This window comes from Dromiciops gliroides, chromosome 2 (genome assembly GCF_019393635.1).
Source record: "Dromiciops gliroides isolate mDroGli1 chromosome 2, mDroGli1.pri, whole genome shotgun sequence".
Taxonomy (NCBI): domain Eukaryota; kingdom Metazoa; phylum Chordata; class Mammalia; order Microbiotheria; family Microbiotheriidae; genus Dromiciops; species Dromiciops gliroides.
This window is the reverse complement of record NC_057862.1, coordinates 518,701,502-518,716,486: the sequence shown is the minus strand read 5'-3', so window position 1 is coordinate 518,716,486 and position 14,985 is coordinate 518,701,502. Positions and strand designations below refer to the sequence as shown.

Genomic DNA, 14,985 nt, shown 5'->3' with positions numbered 1-14,985 from the left:
GATTCTGCCTTCTGTTGATAACCCCTTTCCATGTCCCATCATTGGAATATAATCTCCGTCAAAGTAGGGATGGTTTCCTTTTTGTTTTTCTCTTTAGGGGGCTACAGAGTGAGATTTGAATGAAAATGCTCAGTAAAATCTCTCCCCATGGCCAAGGAAAGTTGAGCTCGGAAAGTTTCTTTCCGAGACATTTCAAAAGCCAACTGATGGGTTTGTTTCCACACCCACCCAGAAGGAAGCCACAGTGGCAGATAATGAAATGGGGCTGGGATTGGGGGACTGAAGCTCAAGAAGAAAAGTGGCTTTCTAACCCTAGCACCTAGAAGAATGACAGCACAATATAGGTACTCAATAGTACTCAAGTACTCAAGTCAATAGACTCAATAGGTCTGTTGATTGTTTATTTGGTGGTATAGAAGTGACTCTGGGATCTTGATGATTATATTGAGCTCTGCCATGTCCTACTTACCTGGATGGACTTTTAGTCCTGGTAACAAGACCATGTGCCTCTCTCCCAAGGACCAACCTAGAGAAATACAGAAAATCTCATCACCCTAGGGTTGATACTAGTTTTGGCCATGGCAGTTCATAAAGACCATTTACTAATATGGGGATGGAGTATGAACAGAATTACTGAAAGTTGTACCAATGCCCACAAAATCAGGATTATTTTTTAGCATGATTCCATCTCAACAGCTGGTATCATCTCTTCCCTGAGCTAAATTGCAATTGCCAGAGAGATTGAACATATATTTTCCTATAATTTTGTTTGGACCTCAAGGTCTCTGGACTTGATTGGTGTAGATGATTTATGGACACTCATTAGGTATGACCTGCAGACGGTTCTTAGCAATCAACTCCAAAGGGCTAGAAAGGTTCCTTAGTTATACTGGGATTTTGTAGTATTATTCATGGATGTCAACCATCAGCCAGACCTGAAAATATTTTTGCTACATGGAGTTTTTTTTTTTAATACTGGTCTTTGTTACAACCAAATTTGGCTGATAGCTAAAGCACTCTCTGGCCAGGATGAAAGTGCCATGTGATAGGACCTTTTGAGGAGAAAGAACCATAGGTAACAGCTGAAGTCCTTCTCTTAGGAGAAGAGTTGTCATTTTTATTAAAATTGGAATAGAAAATGCTGATTTAAAAATGATAAAAATAGAACTCATCACAAAATGCGTAATAGAGCCTGAGTTATATGTGGCAAAGCATATCAGACTACACCCATATCAGAACATCTTGCTCTTGAGGTATACTGATTGATGCAAATGATAATTCTGAAAATCTCAATTGCAGCCTTCAGTGTCTCACACACACACACACACACACACACACACACACATCCATCACCAAATGTATTGGCAAAAACACTAGCCTGGGGGCCACAAAAAATCCCATATGACCTTGTCAAAATAATTTCCTTTTGCTAGGCCTCAGTTTCCTCCCCCACAAAGTGAAGGCAATGGACAAAATTCTCTTTAAGTGCCCCTCTAAGTCTAAAATTCTATGATCTGATATGTAATTCTTTGGGGGCTACAGAGTGAGATTTCCCCATGGCTAAGGAAAGTTGAGCTATTTCTTTCTGAGACATTTCAGAAGCCGACCAATTGGGTTTGTTTGTACACCCACCCGGAAGGAAGCCACAGTGGTGGACAAAGAAGTGGGGCTGGGATTGCTTGTAGGGCAGGGTTTTTTAGCTGTATTTACGTCAGGGCTCTTTCATGTGTCTTCTGCTACCCTTTGCCTCTCACACCTGGTCAGTACCTTCCCTGAATCTTAAATGGGTCATGGATATAATCTCTGAGGCCCAAATTTGGCTTTAAGGAACGAAGAAGAATGTTGTCCTTGTAGAGGATAACCTATTGTATTTGAGACTTGAACTTCCATCTATTTTTCCCAAGATCAAGTGAGACTGGATTCAGTACATCAGAGAGGTAGGAAAGTGGGGAACTGCTTTATATGAGACCTAGAGCCAAATTAAGATTTTTGGTACTCCTGCTTCCGAGGGTCTTTAGTGGATGCCTTTTAATAAGTGTAGCAGTTTCCATGGGTAGATGGGTGATCAGACTTATGTTGAATGATTTTATTTCACTTTCACAAAAATATAAGTGGGACATTGTGACATGTTAATGATAATAGCTACCTTTTATATAACCCCTTAAGGTTTACAAAACACTTCACATATAACCCTGAGAAGTTAGTGCTATTATTATCTCCATTTCAGAGATGAAAAAACTGAGGCTCAGAGAGTGTAAGTGAATTGCTTAGGGTCACACAACTGGTAAGTGTCTGAATCAGGATTTGAATTTAGGTCTTCCCGAATCCAAGTCTAGAACTCTATTATGCCTCTTAGCTCTTTTATCAATGAGCACTATGGTATATGAATCTATAGTGATGATTTTAGAGTCCAAGACCTACTATGTCTATAGGATAATATAGCCCCAGTGAGACCCCTTTCTATCTCAGATGTTCTCTTGTCTTTGCAGAGCTGGCTCTGCCTCTGGCATGCACAAGCCAGGACGCTCTTATCTGTCTTCTGCTGCCTTTTGCCTGTCATACCCAATTCCCTGAATCTTATGAGGGTCAAAGATACTCTTTAGGCCCCATATTTGACCTTGAGGAATGAAGAATGTTTTCCTAGGACTGCAATAATTAGGCTCTGGGTAGATATACACCTTATTCTTGAAAATGCTGGAAAATACTGTGTTTCAGCATTATTCAGGATATGTTTAGTTTTTTGGAACTTGCCTATGACCCTGATGCTGCCATCTGGGTGTACCTTCCATACTTCAGCTGATAAATATTTAGTTTCTTTGTAGTGCCTAAGTATCAAGTTCTCTGTAACAGAGAGGAAGAAGTTTCCAGCGTAAGAAATATGCAGCCACACAGTCATGACAGCCCTAAGATGGTATGAATACTTGGAATCCTCCTGGTTCCAGATAGAATGGTTTTCTTCTCTTACGCATGGTCTTCTAACACCAAGGAAATTAGAATGTCAGCTAATTTGAGTCTGTTAGAGGAAGAGACAGAAGGAACTTCAGGGCTAACTTATCTGACTACCTCAGATACCCAGGGAAATATGCAAAATTTTAATAGACCTAGAATGCCCCAAATTTTTGTGTCCCAAACACAGGACTATATATCTAGTAAGTAGAAATTCAATCTATCTCACCCTATCCCCAGGAGGATGGTCTAAAAGCTGGTAGACCTCTGGGGTTCCCTTATCCCTAGCTTGGAGTGGTACCAGGTGGTTTATAGCATTCCAAGCAATGAAGTTCATTCCAATGCTATCATAAACATGTGCTATCATAATAGTTTCTCATTTGCTCTTTAGATGCCTCAGGAAATTGCCATGGGTAATTGCTAGGGGGAAAATATTATTTTGACTTTTTAAGCAGTTATGCTGGACTGCTTCCAGTTGAGATTTAGGTGGTCAGTCATTCTAGCCCTTGAAATACTCTAGTATGGAGATGGCCCATGTTTATGTAGTGCTTTACTATTCCAAATTACTTCATATCATCTCACTTGATTCTCACAAACATCCTTCAAGGTAGGGGAAAAGAGCATTATCTCTACCCATACACCTTCCATTTTCCAGTTGAGAAAAATGAGGTATAGGCAGGGAACATGACTTGCCCAGGGGGTTACAAATAATAAGTAGTACAGTCATCCAGGTTTCCTAACTCCCAGTTTAGGCTCTTTGGAATTGACCTCTGGGATTAGAATGTTAACAACTATTTCCTGAGTTTGTTCTTCATCTAAATCTTGGACCTCAAACTTACTTAAAAGAAAATGATGGATATATTCGACTTATGTATTTGGGGAAAACCTGAAAATGTTGAGTTTTCTGGATTGAAGTAGTTATTAGTCCTAGATCTTCTAAGTATAAACAACCTCTTCCTGTGTCCCTACAAAAATACAGAATGAGTACAAATAAATTTCTAACCTCTGTCCCCTCAGCAAAGGTTCAAAAGAGCAAAAATTATATCTGTATTTATAGCTATGTAGTTGCCCCAGAAATGTCAGGGGTCTGTTATTGTTTTCTTTTTTTTGTCTTTGCCATTTGGAAAACTTGATATGGTTCAAAAGGCAAAATAGAGCTAACGTTTTCAAGCCTAAATTTTCATCCGTCTTCCTCAAACTTAATTGTAAGTGACTAAGTATCTCAGAATCTGTCTTTCCTTTTCTAAACTCTGCCTGTAGGAAGTATAGAATAATCAATGGATAGATCGTCTGAAGGATCTCATGAGAGATGGCATATTTGGGGGAAAATAAACTTAAGGGCCATTCAGAAGTTTTATCTGCAAAGCAACGAGGTGATATTTATGATGATGTTGCCACATATCCCCCACAATTGTATCAAGAAGAATATGCACATATAATGAATGCATCACATAGTGCAAAGAAATGTCAGTTAATCCAGAGGCAGATGAATCACAGTCAAATCTAAAAGAATAATTTATTAGCTATTCACATGAAAAGACACAAAAGGTGATGCACAGTTATGCATTTTTAACAGCTTGTAGGCTTAGAGAATTGCATTCATAGGAGACTTTAGCTCTGGGGAATCAATGGCTCAGTGGAGTAAGGATTAGAAGTCTTGTGCAATGGAAAAGATGCTGGGTGATCTTACAACTGGGCATATGCTCCCAAGGAAGTCAAAGACTTCTTATATATACAGCACATATAGCAAAATATCCTACCACCAGTGCAATAAATTAGTGGAAACAAAGTAATGCCGATTGATCCAGTAGTGGCTGAATAAATTACAGCATAATGGAATGTAAAGGAATATTATGTGCCAAAAGAAACAATAAATCTGAAGAATTCAGAAAAGAACTAATGTGTAGTGAAATATTATATGCCATAATACAATAATAATATATGCAATGACTACAGTAATATAAATTGGAAGAATGCTAAAAGGAAGCCAAAGGCTAAGTAACTGTAAAAACCAATTTCGATCTTGGAGTACAGGTGATGAAATTCACCTCCTTGCTTTCAGTGGAGAGGTGGAAAACTCTTTGAATGCTTGGATATTGGTTAAAATGACTACTAATTGCCCTTTAAGAGTGCCATCAGCATTCAAGTACTTCAGTAAAGTTATTGTATGTGTATATCTATCTCTATCTCTGTCTCTATTATCATACTTGTCCTAGCAGACAGGTTCCAAGACTATCTGGCTATTAAAATTTCACTAGTTCTTCTCACATACACCCATATCTAGGAGCTAAGAGTCAGCACAAATGCTAAGTTTTCAGTGTGACAATTTTTGCCTCAGAAATTGTCAAATGCTACAAATAAGGACTTTATTGTTTTGTTGATTGTATTTAATTCAGATTAAACTGAAAAGTATATTTGTAGTTACATTTTTTCCCATAGAGTTGATTGTTAAGCATTTACCAGCACACCCCTGCCCATATCTACTAAGTCATGTTTAGTGCATTACTGTTTTATTTTGCCAAAGGCAAATCTTCCTAAACAAAAATCAAATTTAACATTATTTTACAGATATTATATAGTTTGAATACCCATGAAAGTCTTGTTCTAGCATCTCATCATATCATGTAGGTGACTTGGGTTCTGAAAGGCTTTGTCAATGGAATCATCGTTCTCAGCAGGTTCTACCAAGTATGCAGGAGTGACTTGAAGTACATTCCATGCAACGGACTATGTTTACTTTCTAAGGACCAGGCTAATTAAGCATGAAGAATCTTATGATTCAGGTTCCTTCTACAGTGCCTGATTATAACAAAAGAATTAAAAAGCCAATTGACTTGTCCAACATCAAGAGGAGATTCCAAGTGGATTCCCCAGTGTACACAAAGCCTGAAGATTTTGTGTCTGATTTCTGACTGATTTTCAAAAATTATGTTGAATTCAGGGCAGCTAGGTGGCACAGTGGATAGAGCACCAGCCCTGGATTCAGGAGGACCTGAGTTCAAACTTGGCCTCAGACACTTGACACGTATTAGCTTGTGTGACCCTGGGCACAAGTCACTTAATCCCAATTGCCTCACACACACACAAAAAAATTATGTTGAATTCAATGAACTTTATTCTGAAGAACCCAGTGCTAGTTTAAAACTTGAAAGCTATTTTGAAGACCTTCTAAAAAACTTTTATCCAAAGGAAAAATTTCCAAAGCATAAATTCAAGAACAAAACAGAAGATATGATGATTCAGATGATGACTTTGTACAATCACAGAAAAAGTGTCTGAAAAGCATTAATGACACCAATTGCTAAAATAAATAGCAGAGTTTCAAGGACTGACTTGAATTTAAAAAAAAAACAAACCCAAAGCTTTTTTATTAATGATTGACAGAATTGCAAGGAAAAATCCATGACCCTTCTGACTTTTAGGTTTATGGATATTTAATAGATGTTGATTTCCTCAATATCCTATTTCTCACATTTCTTGATTCCATCTGCTCGCTCGCTCTCTCTCTCTCTCTCTCACACACACACACACACACACACACCACTAAGGACTGACAAAAGCATCAATAAGATTTTCTTTCCCCTTCTCAGAAATTATCAAACAGCATCTCAAAGGATAGTTGCTTTGACTCTCTCCTATAGAAGGGAGAAAGACTTTATACTTTAAGTTGAAATTTTAAATTTGTTTCAATGTGTGAATTAATCCATTTTCAGAAAATGTGATACTACTACCCATTATTCTTACCAAAGTCATGTGGCAGCCATTATAAGTTCATAATATTTGATGTTATAAGATATTGACTGGTGTGATGGAAGTATAGGTATATGACACTAAAGAAGTACCTGATGGTCTGTCAAGTAATATGGTGGTTCAATATCTGTCCATAGAAATCCACAAAAAAGTTTTAAAATAGCCATCTGGACTCTGCAGAGCCATCTACTTCTTCAGAGAAAGGGTCAGAGTAACTGAGAAAGGTGAATAGGTACTAAGGATCACAAAAAATTTTTAGATGTATAAGTATTAACTTATAATATCACTCATTAAGTAGTAATGATCATTGTAGTGATCATTGAGTCTACATCGGGCAAAGGTACCACCACTTCTCTGATCCCCCAGATTCATAACAAAGGGGGTCAAACTCAGCTTGTCACCTCCAATATTCAATCATTTGCCAGATCTTGCTCATTTTAACTTCCTAGTATCTCTTGGATTCACTTGCTTCTTTCTATTCATACCACAACATACTACTATAGAAACTTGCACCACGTAACATTTTTACAATAAATGAAATGAGAAGCTATAAAGGAGCTACAGCTAAATAGAAAGATCTCATATAGGCTTTCCTTGGAAGGGAAAATAAGGGAGTCTGAGGGTTGGTTTTCTTGTGTATCCAAAAGAACACAAGAAATCTCATTTCTTATAATACTTGAACACTACAACGTGATGATGAATATTTTTTAAAAGATTACTAGGAACATAATTATGGGTCAAGAATACACATAGTTAGCAAAAGATGAGGATGCAAGGAAATTCTATGAATTCTATAAATTAGAGCAACTTATACTTTAAGAGAATTTCTGAGCAAAGTTAGACATAAAGAAGGACAGTGAAAAATATTTTGGGAAACATGGCTTAATAAACAATTAATAAATGGTTGAGGCCAAAGGCTCATAGGAACAAAGAAACTTAATGCCTACATATGAAGAATTCTTTCTTCCAGGAGAATATAGGGAGGGCATCATAAACATGAAACAATGAAAAATACAAGGCAAGCTGGATGTGGCAAACAACAAATGATATCACCAAAAATGGAAATGAACTATATCATGACAGGAAATTACTAGTTGCCAATGTGGAAATCATTTCCAAATCAGCTAGCTATCTGTGTACAGTTAAAGCATCAACTTATTAAAGAAAAAATAAAAATCAACATCAAATTAAAGCAAATAATAAACATACAGTTAAAACAGTCCCAATCTAACCTATTTAAACAAGCTATTGATTATAGAAAAAAAGATAAATGGATAAAGGAACAGACATCAGCATGAATTATCACTACTCCTAGGAGAAACTTAATTGGTGTAAGAAAAATCCTGTAATTAAGAAGTAGAAGAGCCTGGAAAATACCTCAGGCAAGTTAACACTTAATCTTTTTGCCAAGCAGAGATCTGGTTGTTGTCCTTTGTACTTGAAAAGGACCAAAATGATGAAATGCCAAGCAGAAATATGGCAGTCAGGAAGGAAGAAAAGAAATATTAATACTAAGCACTTACAATGTGCCAGATATTATATTAAACACTTTACAAACATCTCATTTGATCCTTATAATAACACTGGGAAGCAAAATGTTATTATTAGCCCCATTTTACAGTTGATGAAACTGAAGCAGCCTCAGGTTAAGTGACTTGCCTGGGGTCACATAGCTAGTAAGTGCTATTCACTATGTCACCCAGTTGCCAAGGTAATACCTCTTTAGAATGTCCACTCACTCAAAAGTCTGAAAGAAGATAGTAAAAATTATGAACAGTATCATCTTATAAAAGAGCAAAAAGATGGAGGGGAAAAAAAGTTTATAGAAAGGTTGGTGGATGAAACTGAAAACAAGATAGCAAAAAGATTTTTTAAATTGAAGATTTTTACAACACTCATTTTTTTCATCATGACAGAGGTCTCTAACATCACAGTCCCCAGCCCACTGTGCCACACAAAGAAGTAAATATGGCATTAATAAAGATAAAAATGGGGGAAATAGATGGACTAGATCAAATGTACACAAAGGAGGATTATACTGGAAACAACACACTTTTAAGGATATTGAAGAATCCATTCTTGAGATATATGAAAAAAAGGAAATATGATGAATGATTGGGAAAAATCATTTATATCATCAGTACACCCCCCCAAAATTTTTAAAAATGCAAATAACTATGCATGTAGCTACTTTTCTATCTTCAGAAAATCTTTGGGCTTCCATATACACATTACAATTATACTAAATTACTTCATGGGGATAACAATAGAGATGACTTTATTCTTTGGTCCTCTGACTATTAATATCAACTGAGGGAAAGAACAGAGAGACATACACTTGCTAAAGTTGTTTACCACATGTCCAGCTAAGTCTCAATGAAACAGAGATTCCCACCAGATAGTCCTGTTTGTGAATGACATTATGTTTATAGCATTACAGAGCCTCTTAAATGAGATTTATTGTTACTTAAGGGTTTGGTCACAAGAAAGACCAAGAGGGTGAAGAATGCCTGTTATCAGGAAGATGATGCATAGTTACATGAACATCCCATAGAATTGGTCTATCAGAGACTAGATCTAAGACAAACATTGCTGATGGTCAATGAACTGGGTCCAGAACTGAATAGGAAGAAGAAAGCAGACTAGATTATATTTGTGAAATTGTTCCAGAAATTCGGTGACTCCAGGTTTCTTCTTGAAACAAACATTTTAAAATGTTTTTTTAAAATAATAATAATATACTTTTTATTATATAATATGGCTGCAAATTGTAGACTATCATGATTTCCTTGGTACCAGAATTATAGGTTACTCAAAGAGCTGCATGAAAATCCCTTGTAGAAATAAATAAGTTACACAACTACTGATGGACTAAAAGAAAAATAAAAGTTGCAAAAAAGATAATGGCAAAGTTACCATAAATGGTATGACCAGAAAAGGAGATGGGTTCTTTATGAAACAAAAGCAAGGGTTAATATTTGGAATACCAACACCATGTGACCACTATCTCTCCTAAGACCCTGAAACAAAGAGCCCCAGAAATAGCAGTGTCCCCCAAGATCACTGGCCTGTCCAACCCCTAAAGCTGTCCTTGAGGAATATATATCCTGGCAACCAGTAGTTTTTAGAGAAAGAAATCCAAGATCTAAATTGTTATAAGGTAAAAAAAAAAAAAGGTCCAAATCACTAATAATCAGAGAAGTACAAATTAAAGCAACTGAGTTTCTGCCACACACTCATCAAATGAATAGTTGACAAAAAAAAAAATGAAAATGACAAATGTAGGGCACATTAATGTACTGTTGGTGGAGGTGTGAAATGATCCAACCATTTCTGGGAAGCAGTTCTGAATTATTCCTAAAAATTTACTAAACTATTCATATCTTTTGATCAGTGACCCAAAGAGGTCAAAGAAAAAAGAAAAACACTCCTATGTACAAAACATTGACAGCAGCGCTTTTTGTAGTAGCAGAGGACTATAAACTAAAGGATTGTCTATAAATTGGGTAATGGCTAAACAAATTATGATTTATAAATGCAATGAATACTGTCATGTTACATGTATTGATGAAACGGATGGTTTCAGAGAAACCTAGGAATACTTGTATGAAGTGATACAGAGTGAAATGAGCAGAACCAGGAAAAGTTTCTATAATAGCAACAACCTCATAGAGACAAACAACTTTGAGACACTTCAGAACTATGATTAATGCAATGACCAACATTCCATAGGACTAATGATGAAGAGTGCTTCCCACTTTCTGGCAGAGAATTGATTATTGACTCATGGTACAGAATGAGATTTATGCTATAGGATATGGCCAATGTGGGGATTTGTTTTGCTTGACTATTCATATTTTTTAGAAGGATTTTGTTTTTCTTCTCTTTTTTTGTCTTCCAATGAGGTAGGGAGGGAAGAGAAAATAAATGCCTGTTAGTTGAATAAAATATATAGAATGTTTTTATGAAAAAAAGGAAAAAGATTAAAAGGGACCAGACAGGAAGCATCCTGATGATCTGTATCATCAAATTATACTTCGTGTAGTCCAGTGCAGTCAAATTCAAATAGAAATAAGGCCTATGTATAAGAATCCTTGTGGGCTGCATAGTGACTCCTGTTTTATTATATTTTTATTTATTTCATCAAATATCTCCCAATAAATTTTTAAATTTTTTGTTGATGTTTTATTTTTCTTCCATCACCAAAGGATCCCTGGTCTCCTTCCCCCTCCCTCTCCCTAAGAGCTGTTCCAATTACATTTTAATCTGGTTTTTCCTCAGGAGTATTGTGGAGGCATATGGCCCATGGGTCAGGTGTTTGATACCTCTGGTATGATCAAATAGACTGAGCACTTTGATTCAAACCTCATTATAAAAATTAACTGCTTGCAGAGTGAACTGGGAATTCACAAGAATGGAATTAGTTGGATTCAATTTCATATGTACTGATTAAACATGGGTGGTATGCAGGGAGGGTCCTATGGTGTGCACTGGAAGAAATGGAGCTCACAGTCTAGCAGAGAGTGAGGCATTCTTACAGCTGTTCAGCGAGTCATGGAGCAAATTCTCACTTGCAGCAATAACAAGGATCCTGCCTTGTATGGATGGAGACGTAGAGTAGATATATAGTGTAGAGGAAAAGGGATATCCCAGGAGGTTAATTGGCCAGGTAAAGTACCAAGTTTTCTGACCTTATTGATGATTTCTATTTAAATTTCGATTTGACTATTCTTTAGGCCTGGGGCTATGGACCAATCTTAAATTTCTCAGCTAAGCAGCCTTAGCTTAGAAATAAACTTGGAATAATCATGAGGAAGGTCACTTGTCTGTGGAATAGGAGGGAAATTTAACAAATTAAACGTATCTTTCTCCCTTGATTTTAGATGAGCTTGAATTTTCTTAATGCAATATAATTCCTTAGGGAACGAAATTCATTAATTTTCTGTGCGATGCGGGAAATCCTCCTCAGTCTCAGTTTCCTCCTCTATAAAAAAAAAGGTACCATAGATTAGAGTTAAAAATGACATTAGAGGCCTTCTAAGGCAACCCCTTTATTTTACATATGAGAACACTGAAATCTAGAGGTATTAAATGACTTACCAACATCACACAGGTAGTAAATGCCAGAGGCAGACTTGGACCCATGTCTTCCTGCTCCTAAATCAGTGACATTCCCACCTTATCATGCTGTTTCTACTAAAGAGTTTGAACCCATTGAACTCGAAGGTTCCTACCACCTCTAAAACTCCGCCACAGAGACAGGTTTCAAAATACACACACAGTGCCTACGTGCCTAATGGTACATCAGAAGAACAATCCACTAATGCTTTGGTTACTGTGTTTTCGTGCAACCAAGCGTAGTGTTTTCCAAAGAGGCCCCAAGGTTGACTTTTCTGCTGTTGTCTGAGAGAATAGAAACCTCTCAAATTTAAGAGCAGTTTTGGCATGTGGTCAGTAATCTTGCACCATTGTTCCTGTATCCCTAATAACGGATAGGGTAGAACCGGGAGCCGCAGGTAAAAATGGAAAAATACAAGTTTAGGCTTGATGTTTTTTAAAAAAAGACAATTGGACAATTGAGAGTTATTAAAAAGAAAGCAGGCTGCTTCAGGTGGTGGGAGGTTACCCCTCACTGGAGCTCACCAGGCAGGAGCTAGATAATCATTGGTGAGATGTAATCATTGGGATTCTTTTAGGGATATTAGTTAAACTAGATAATCACTGAGGTCTCTCACAACCCAGATCAGCCTGTGATTCTGCAGTCAGTCCAAAAAGGAATGTTTTTCTAACCATACTTCACCAAGGTGCTCTGCGGTATAGTGGAGAATATTTCAAACGTTGAGGCTCACTCAGCTTCATATTTTAGACTAAATGATGTACATACTCTCCATTATTCCTGTTCTTATACATTCAAAGCTTGACATTAAACAGAGAGAATAAGAACAGTGCATGAAATTACATTTACAAGATAAACAAAATTAGGGTTCATAAAGTTGTATCTTTTACCATACCATATCTTCTCCCACCATTAATACATTCTTTATGGAAAATATAAAATGTTCGGAATTTATTTTTCTCTAAGGCACAGAACCAGGTGGTAGTGGGATGAGGGGGAGGATCATATGATCATAGGATGCAGGATCATAGATTTTTGGGGAACTTAGAGGTCATCAAATCCAACATCTTTATTTTATAAATGAGGAAACTGAGGCTCAGAAATATTAAGTGAGTTGTCAAGGGCCACAGAGCTAATAAGTATCTCAGGAGGACACAGCCAAATGATATTTTAATACCTTTTTTATAAATGTACTTTTTAAAAAGCTTAATGAGGGGGCAGCTAGATGGCGCAGTGGTTAAAGCACCGGCCCTGGATTCAGGAGTGCCTGAGTTCAAATCCGGCCTCAGACACTTGACACTTACTGGCTGTGTGACCCTGGGCAAGTCACTTGACCCCCATTGCCTGCAAAAAAAAAAAAAAGAAAAAAAAAGAAAAATCTTAATGATACTTTTTGGTTTTTATATCATAGTAATTTCTAAATATAAAACTGTCCTTATCCCCTAGTCTATCATAACCACCATATCTGACAGTGTATATGGTGTTCTAGGCCCAAATCCCCTCATTCTCCTAGGAAAGGCAGAAGAAATGTACATTTTTAATGTTAAAACTTCTATTCTCGATGCTCCATGGTTCTTTGCTTTGGTTTATAATCCAAGTCTCTTCTGATACAATGAAGGCCAATGGGCCTAGTCTATTGACTAGGACCTGTAATTTCTAAACCTTGTGCAAGTCACACAAAGGCCTGAGCATTCCTGACTCTGACAATGACTGAACCAACTTCTTCCTCCATTTCAGTAGGTAAACTTAAGGTTTCCTTCCTTAGCCCAGATCCAGCTTCCTTACTTTCTCAGGGAATATGGAATTGTGAAAAGAATGCTTGCCTGGGAGTCTGGAAACAAAGGTCCTAGTTCTGCCATATTGGTGGCATGTCTCTGGGCAAGTCATTTGACCCTTTTAAGGCCTTGTTTTTCTTTTCTGTTCAGTGGGAGAGTTGAACTAGATTTTCCCTAAGCCCTCTTCCAGTATTTTTTTTTTAATTTTTGCAGGGCAATGAGGGTTAAGTGACTTTCCCAGGGTCACACAGCTAGTTAAGTGTCAAGTGTCTGAGGCTGGATTTGAACTCGGGTACTCCTGAATCCAAGGCCAGTGCTTTGTCCACTGTGCCACCTAGCTGCCCCCTCTTCCAGTATTAATATTCCTTGAATCTTGAAACTCTCTTTTCTTTCAGGGCTCTCCCCATAAACAATTCTTCCCTCACTTTCAAAAACCTCTTCAATACTCACCTTGACCTGCCTTCTCTGTCACCACCCTTCATTTTACACCATGCAGTTGATTTTTTGATTCTTAGTACTAGACAGGATGCAAATGGGAGGCTGGGACTGAAGTGAATTAACCAGGGATTTCTAGCCAATCAAAGGAGAGACTGTTCAAATGATAACTTTCCCCCTCCTTTCCACTCCATTTATACCATTCACAAACTGTTCATTCTCCCTATTGTTTTCTTTCTCGTGGTTCTTGTTGAATTTAATCTCTTCTCTTTTTCTTTTCTTTTTTTATTATTGGGGGGCAATAAGGGTTAAGTGACTTGCCCAGGGTCATACCATGGAGAAGCCTAATCCTTAGTTATAGGCCAAGTAAGACATCTGTGAACAAACCTTTGAATGTCATCCTTTCCTCCTTAGATTAGTCAAAGTGCTTGGGGGGGGGGGGGCAGCTAGGTGGCGCAGTGGATAGAGCACTGGTCTTGGATTCAGGAGGACCTGAGTTCAAATCCGGCCTCAGACACTTGACACTTCCTAGCTGTGTGACCCTGGGCAAGTCACTTAACCCCCATTGCCCCACAAAAAAAAAAAAGTGCTTGGAATAAGCAATCTTGTATCAGAATGATATGCATCCGAGTCTTGTCTCCCTACTAAATTGCAGAGTGTTTGAGGACAGGATGCTTCTGGTCACTTCCGTACTAGGACAGGGAACTCAGCCCCTCCTACTAAGATGGCACTCTATCATCACTTATTTCTCCTCTATTAATGCACACCATGTTCTGGCTTTGGAGCAGCTCAAACCTCAACCCTGAGCCCAACACAGACACCTGTGGATGCCCCTTTCATTATGCAAAGAAAGAAAAGTCCACAGTTGCACTTGCCTCCCACCCTCACTGGGCCTTCCCTGCCTACATTCATAACACATTATCTCATTACTGGCTCTAATCCATGAAGTAATAGCGCTGGCCT

General features: G+C 37.6%; 1 protein-coding gene across 1 annotated transcript in view; it reads left to right on the top strand.

Annotated features, from left to right (window-relative positions):
- Positions 1-1,834: 1,834 nt before the first annotated feature.
- BLK (BLK proto-oncogene, Src family tyrosine kinase) overlaps positions 1,835-14,985 on the top strand; it is a 53,901-nt gene continuing 40,750 nt past the window's right edge. Inside the window, exon 1 of the mRNA XM_043985370.1 lies at positions 1,835-1,937. The gene's annotated coding sequence lies outside the window, so the exon portion shown is untranslated. The remainder of the gene's footprint in view (positions 1,938-14,985) is intronic.